This window comes from Crocodylus siamensis, chromosome 11 (assembly GCF_052110815.1).
Source record: "Crocodylus siamensis isolate JL-2025a chromosome 11, ASM5211081v1, whole genome shotgun sequence".
NCBI classification, from domain to species: domain Eukaryota; kingdom Metazoa; phylum Chordata; order Crocodylia; family Crocodylidae; genus Crocodylus; species Crocodylus siamensis.
In genome coordinates this window covers 14,814,377-14,821,196 of record NC_143405.1, presented here as the reverse complement: position 1 = coordinate 14,821,196, position 6,820 = coordinate 14,814,377, and the positions used below count along the sequence as shown (strand labels likewise).

The following is a 6,820-nucleotide window of genomic DNA, read 5'->3' as shown; positions in this document are numbered from 1 at the left end:
CAACACACTTTCTTCAGTTTTGATTTTAGTCTTTATTTCTGGTTGAATTCTGGGTTTGCATCACAGGAAGGATTCAGACACATTCATCTCCACGCAATGGGAGTTTGTGAAGCTGTCTTCATTGCTCACTGTGACAATACAGGAAGAGTTTCTGATAAGAAAGGAAATTTGCTGACCACATATCAAGAGCTGGGCCCTCCAATGTCTGCTTTGCATGGTCTAGTGTTGAACCTGGGTAGCAAGGTCACCACTTTCATCTGTGGAAGGGAGAGTCTGGCTGTGTTCAAAGCACTACCAGAATTGGGGGGATTTCTGCTGGGCCAGCCTTGGTTGTAAATTGGCATAGCTCCACTGCAGTCAAGGAAACTATAACACCTGACAGGCAGGGGAGCAACGCTGGATTAACACTAACATAAATGAAAACAGAATTTGGCCCTGCACACTACAGAAAAACACTTTTCTATTGTGCTGTCTGGCCCAAACATGGAACATAAAGGGCATGGAGCAAGCCCCTGACAGCCAGGAGCTGCAGCTGCTGCTCAGATGTTTTAATTCATGTTCCATGCAGGGGAGTCCCGGCAGCAAGGGGTGAAGAAGGACAACATGTATCATTGTACAAAGGTGATGCTGGGTGGATTTGTGGGTGAAACGTTTCTAATCCCTGGGGGAACAGGAGCACCAGCAAGGCATGGTCAGTGAAAATGGTGGCTCTAGGGCTGCCAAGGAAGAGCACAAGGCCAGCTACCCTCAGGATCCACAGGGTTGTTCAAGGATGAGACCATTATTCCTGGCAACTGAGTCTGTCACTCGCGGGCCTTCTGATGTCACTGTATTTACATCTGGAAAGATGGAACATCAGAAAAAAAGAGGGAGAACCATCATTAGCCACAGAAATTAAAAGGATTATTGCTGTTGACAGAGCTTCAACATTAGAGGAGACTGCATTACAAGCCTGCCAGCAGAAAATCATGAGAGTAGATCTGAGAGAACTGTACCAGGTCAACCTTAGACAACTTTTCCCGTATAGCTACATTGGCCTAAGTAGCAGAGAAACAATTTAGCAGGAAAAATTATGCTCTTGTCAGTATAGCTTGTACTGGACTGGCAGGTGAAATGCATTATAGCACAAAAAGCCCTTTTGGGTTTGTGTAACTGCTTCTACGCTCTGGTTTCTGCCCATATAGAAATGTCACACAACACTCCTAACTGAGGCTGCTTCATTAGAAGGACATGGCCTTACCCACCCTGTAGATCAAAGTCAACACAGCCCAACACCAGCTGGGGTCTAGCCCTTTCTATCTTCACACTTCAAGCCAGATCCTCAGGTTCTGTCAATTGGTGGAGCCCCCTTGATTGCGCTAGAGCTACTCTGGCATAGCAGCTAATGAGTTTTAGCTGGTTCTCTTAAAGGGGAGAGATAAATATCATCATCCATGCATCTCATCCCATACCAGTGTTGAGCATTACATGACCCCATTACAGGCCCAATTGTAATTCAGCCTGTTTAAAACAGTTGTTTTTAGCTTATAGTTAAACATTGGACAAACTAGGCTGCCTTTGTTGCAAAAGAATTCCCACACCCTCACCTGTGTGGCAAGACACTGCTCCTGAGATTAACACCAACAGCAGTAGTAATAATAAAGCACTGCCACTCCTCCCCGCAACTTTTCCCTTTATGAGTGTCGGGAGGGAAATTTCCAATCACAAACCTTATTCCTTTCCATTTGCAGAACAGAGTTAGCAGCTCCTGGCTGACAACAGAGCTCTGTGTGAGAGTCTTGGCTACTCCTGTTGTATATAGTAACTCAGGAAGACAAAGCCCAGATCCTTTTAGCTGGACCCTGTTGTGAGCTTAATCACACTGGGTGCATCCCCACATGCAGGGGCATGCAGTTATCATGGCAAAAATGGCAGCAGAACAAATTTGTGCCACTGTTTTTTGCTGCTGTGCATACCCCTGCATGTTGGGTTGGTGTGGGGTAAATTGTCCTGGGTGGGATAGGGCAGTTTGGGGATGGCACCCTTGTTGGCCCCAGCAGCCTTACTTGGGGTCCTGGGGGCCTCCCGGGGCAGCACCAGTGCTGATCTGGCTGTTCGGAGCATGGCTTTGGCTGGCCAGCCTTTATTTTTGGCAGCACATGCTGTTGCTGAGTGCACCATGCCACTTTTTGTGGCAGGTTTGCTTTTTGCCACCAGGATCTCCCGGTGTCAATTTATGGCACTTTGCTGCAAATCCGCATGGCAAATGGGTGCGGCATTTGCTATGCAAATTGGGTGCACATGTGCAGTTTGCAGTGCCTCAAACCCCACTTGCACGCTCATCTGCACGTGCCCACTAGAGCCAGTCAGGACATACTCCCCTGAATTCGGTGGAGTTATCAATGGTATAGAACTGGTGGAAGTGAGAGAAGGACCAGAGTCCTTTATCTGGTAAATTTTCCCCATATGGCTTCTCTTTGAAGCTAGAGAAATGCTTTGGAGCCTTCCAGCCCTGCTATATAATTTGGCCCCCCAGGTCTGGTTCACACTCCTCAATCTACTACCGAGTGCTTCTGTATTTACATTTTAATCATAGATACATGGGCAACACACTAAGAGAACCAGAACAGCAGCTCAGTTAGACTTATCTTGGCATAAAGGAGCACGGGATCAGTGCATTTTACATACAGTGAGCACAAAAGTGCAGGTCTGCTGAGCAGGACACTGTATCTCCCAGGGCTGATAATGAGAAAGGGAGGAGGCAAAGCAGGGAGTATCCCAAGTGACTCAGTGGCAAGTATCAAAGGTATTGAATTGCAGGCAGGTGAACGTGTGGCAATCTCCCCAGATAGTCCATGAGCAATTTGCCAAGTCATACTGACTGGTGGGTTTTTAAATGAACTGCCTGTTTGATGGATGCAACAGGGAGGGAGGGAGTACTGGCAACGAAAACAGATTTTTTTGTGTTGCTGACCCTGGTGTGTGATGATGCGTTTTGCTAACAGGATATCTGATTATAGGAAATAACACAGGCTTTCAGAAAGGCCCCTGGGGAGACCTACATCTGGGAAATGAAGGATACTAAACATTTAAACAACATATATCCAGACACCCCTGTGATTACCTGCAGTACAGCTTTGGCTATGGTTGTTTCTCTCTACAAGGGTCTAGAATAGGATGGCAGTGTTGAAAATTAAAAAAACAAAAAACAACAGAGGTAGAAAATTAAGCAGGAGAAATGACAAGAAATGACACCACTGTTGCAGGATCAAACACTGTGCTTCTTGTTCAGGGAAAAAATCCAGTAAGCAGGAATACTCATGATCCTCTTTAGGAGATAGCAGGACTGCCAGGGGTGGTACAAACTGGGACACACAAATGATACACTGTGCACTGTGGATGGAAACATCTGACAGCCCCGGGAGTGACTTGATGATACAGGCACATAGATCAGGTCAGTAGCAGGGGTAGGACTCGAAACGGGATCTGAGTTTGAGACCTCTGCCCAAGCCATTACACTGCACAGCCTCCTAATTGTGTGTTATCATGACAGTCCCAAAAAGATATGCACATACTTTGGCTCTGGTTGTGGTCAGCTGGCCGGGCTGTGCAGCTAGAAGGCTCCTCCTCGTCTCTCCTGCCACATAGGCTCCTAATCTTCCCTGCCACATACCTGCAGGCTGTAGAGATAAGGAAGAAAACTGAAAATATTAGGAGGCCTCTGAAGCAAACTGGGAGAAAAAGCTTCACAGGGCACCAAAGTGAAAGGAAAATTCCCAGTAGTACATTATCTCTTATGAATCATCTTTGCCAGTTTAGCAGGTCTGGCAGGTATAACACACCTGCCATACAACAGGATCAGAGCTTTAAGATGAAAGTATAATTAATAGAAAATATATTCTACAGAACAGAATATGGTAGCTCAGTTCACAAGCTGGTTCAAAGCCCTGAGAGAGATTAAACTGATAGCACAGCTGATCTCGGCCCACAGGAGAAGAGGAAGTCAAGATGGTTAGAAGCAACTGGAAGAAATGGGCCTGGCTGTTTGCTTATGAACTCCACTTTTGTCACAAATAGCTCCATGAACTTCAGAGGAATAGCTCCTGATAACTCCATTGTAAGACCAGTCAGACGAAGGATTATTTTAAATCACTAAGCAATTTTTCCTTGGCTTCCCCAGCTGGTTACTCCATTCTCCTCCCTAGTCCCCATCCATATTGGCCTTTTAAAATCACATGATGATGCTGTGGGTAGGGGGAGCTGCTAAGGGTCCCTGCTGAGAGGACTTCTGATACCCTTGCACTGACATGGCAGCAGTCTCCTCTCTGTGCCACAGGCAAGCATACCAGTCTGTGACAGCAGAAGATTGTCTGTCATTGATGATTAATGACCACACCTGACAACAACTGTGATTTCAGTACCAAAGCCCTGTTGATGAAGACCTGGTAATGCAGACTGCATTTCAATGCACTCGATCTTCAGCCTTCCTCTGCTGATAGAAGCCATAAATTAGAGAGACTGAAGATGGATTTACCAAATAGAAATCACCCTTGACTCTATGTTACCTTAAGAAGTTTTCCTTACCATTGATAAGTACTCAGACCATCTCCTTCAGGTCTCCACACAAGCTGTGCTGTGCTTTCTGGCTGGCCTTTCCTGCCCTTCTCTCTGACTTGCATTCGGCTGGGCTGCAGTTTATTTTTCACAACACTATTTCCTTCCTGCCTTCCCTCCCTCTGGACGTTGCCCCAGTAACCTGAGTCATGTGATTGGCAGACATGAGTGTGCAGTGTGAAACTTTTTGATTGTGCTGTGCAGGTAGAGTTAGGGGGACGGATTTTGGATCCCTCTCTCGGGTTGGTTTCAATCTAATGTATGCCTGTGACAATCAGAAAGAACCACGTGGGCATCAGTGTAGGAAATTTATGTAGTGATCAGCTGAAAACCCAGACTGACCATATCTGCACTGAAGCTACCATTGCTGATGTAGCTCTAGTGACTTAAAGAGTTGCAACGAGGATACATTTTGGCCCAAGCTGTAGGACGTACTCCATCACAACTCATTCCTGCCTTGCTCTTGTTTAAGTTTGGCTCTGTTCCCTAGGGCTTTTTCATATTATGGGATGAATTCCATGTTCCAGTCTTTCTGTGGAGCCAGAGGACATGGTCTGGTGATACATTTGAGGCTTATATATGTCCTTCCCTTCTGCATAGACTCCAGAATCTGGTCTCCCCTCAATTCTGTTTGTCCTGGCCTCTGAATCTACAAGGCAATGGGAAAGATGAGATTTGTGCTGAAGGCAGGAGAGATGTTAAATATGCTTCAAGTTTCTCTAAAAGAGTCCTTCCAAATTCTAGCACTGTGAGGACTGGGCCTGTGAGCTTAGATGAAGTGTTGTCCTCAGGAATGACTCCAGGTTGTAAGCAAGGATAGGCAAAGATTTGCACTGTCTCAGTGAGATCTTCCCTTGGGTTTTTTGTTGTTTCTTTCAGCTAGTTAAGTCAGAAAGCTGTGCCTGTGTCTCTTATAGGAAAACAGCTCCCTCATCAATACATACCGCACCCAGTTAAAGTGGATTCTGGGACCAGGGTACCAGGTCTGGGATAACATTAGTACATAGGAATGCCCTGGATCAGACACGTCATCTAATAATCTATCTGAGAGTAACCAGTGCCATCTACTTCAGGGGAAGAGGTGGGAACATCACATTAGGAAAGTATGGGATGATTTGCTTCCCCAAACCACCCCATGACAAAGGTTTCACTGCAGTCTCTCATATTTAAGATTCAGTGCATGTCCTGAGGCACTGGGCTAAAAAATTACAGCACATAGATCCATGACCTGATCCAGCAGTATGTGGCATCCCATGGGAAGTTGTGATGAAAGACCAAGGATATTTCCAAGGCACTCTCTCCTCAGCCCTGGAGGATCCCTCCCACACACATTGATGGGTAAGTGCTGTTGCTTGTGTTACGCCTGCTCTTTGGAGACAAAAAAAGCCCTTATGCTCCCAACTCTTGTCAACATTTCATTTTTATTAGGGAACTGAGAATGAAAACAAAGATAATTTTAGGCCAGGTCTTGTGGGTTCACCAAGCAAAGAGGAAGTAGGAATGCTTTGGTGATGAGAAGTTTGGGCCTGCTCCCGGAGGAGATGCACAGGTCAACACCCATTGTGCCCCCAGGAGCTGAACACTGGGAGCTGGACTCCACCCAGATTCTGACCCCCACAAGTGAAGAGCCAGGAGTAAGTAAGCTGGGCCAAGAGAGGGTGGGCAAGTGCAGGGGTGCTCAGAGGGCGCCAAGGGAGTGTGTGTGTGGGTGGGTGTGTGAGTGCCTGTGTGCGTGCATGTGCGTGAGCATGTGGAGCCATGCTGGGCGACTTAGCTGAGACTCCCAGGGAGCCGTGTAACTGGAGCTGCATGAACAGAGCATGCAGACAGGTGCAGCTCTACTTGGGCATGGCAGTTTGCATGGGAGTTCATGCAGAAGGCACCCAGAGGGCTGGTCTGGGCAAGGAGCCTGAGGCCAGAAGCCCAAAGAGGAGCTGATGAACTCACTCATAGCCAGGCGGTGACTTGTTGTGCCCACAGGTGTCCTGGCATCATCAAGATCTCCACCCAGACACAGTTTGAGACTCTGCCCCCCACCCAGGCAAAGCCCCTGGCCCCTGACTGTGGGGGCTGCCTGGCACGGCTCTTGCCAGCTGGGCAGGAGGACACCTCCGCTTGTGGGGTGTGCTTCCTCATGAAGTCTCTGGAGGGCTGGGTGTGGGAGCTCGAGGAGGAACTACGCCAGTTGTTTCATAGTTTCATAGTTTCATAGTAGCTAGAGTCGGAA

At 47.3% G+C, this 6,820-nt stretch overlaps 1 long non-coding RNA gene across 1 annotated transcript; it reads right to left on the bottom strand.

Annotated features, from left to right (window-relative positions):
- Positions 1 to 8: 8 nt before the first annotated feature.
- On the bottom strand, positions 9 to 4,706 carry LOC149855469 (uncharacterized). The gene is made up of 3 exons (XR_016438534.1): positions 4,564 to 4,706; positions 3,555 to 3,659; positions 9 to 839 (listed from the first exon to the last, which is right to left on the bottom strand). It is a non-coding gene; the product is annotated as an uncharacterized LOC149855469 (long non-coding RNA).
- Between the last annotated feature and the right edge of the window lie 2,114 nt (positions 4,707 to 6,820).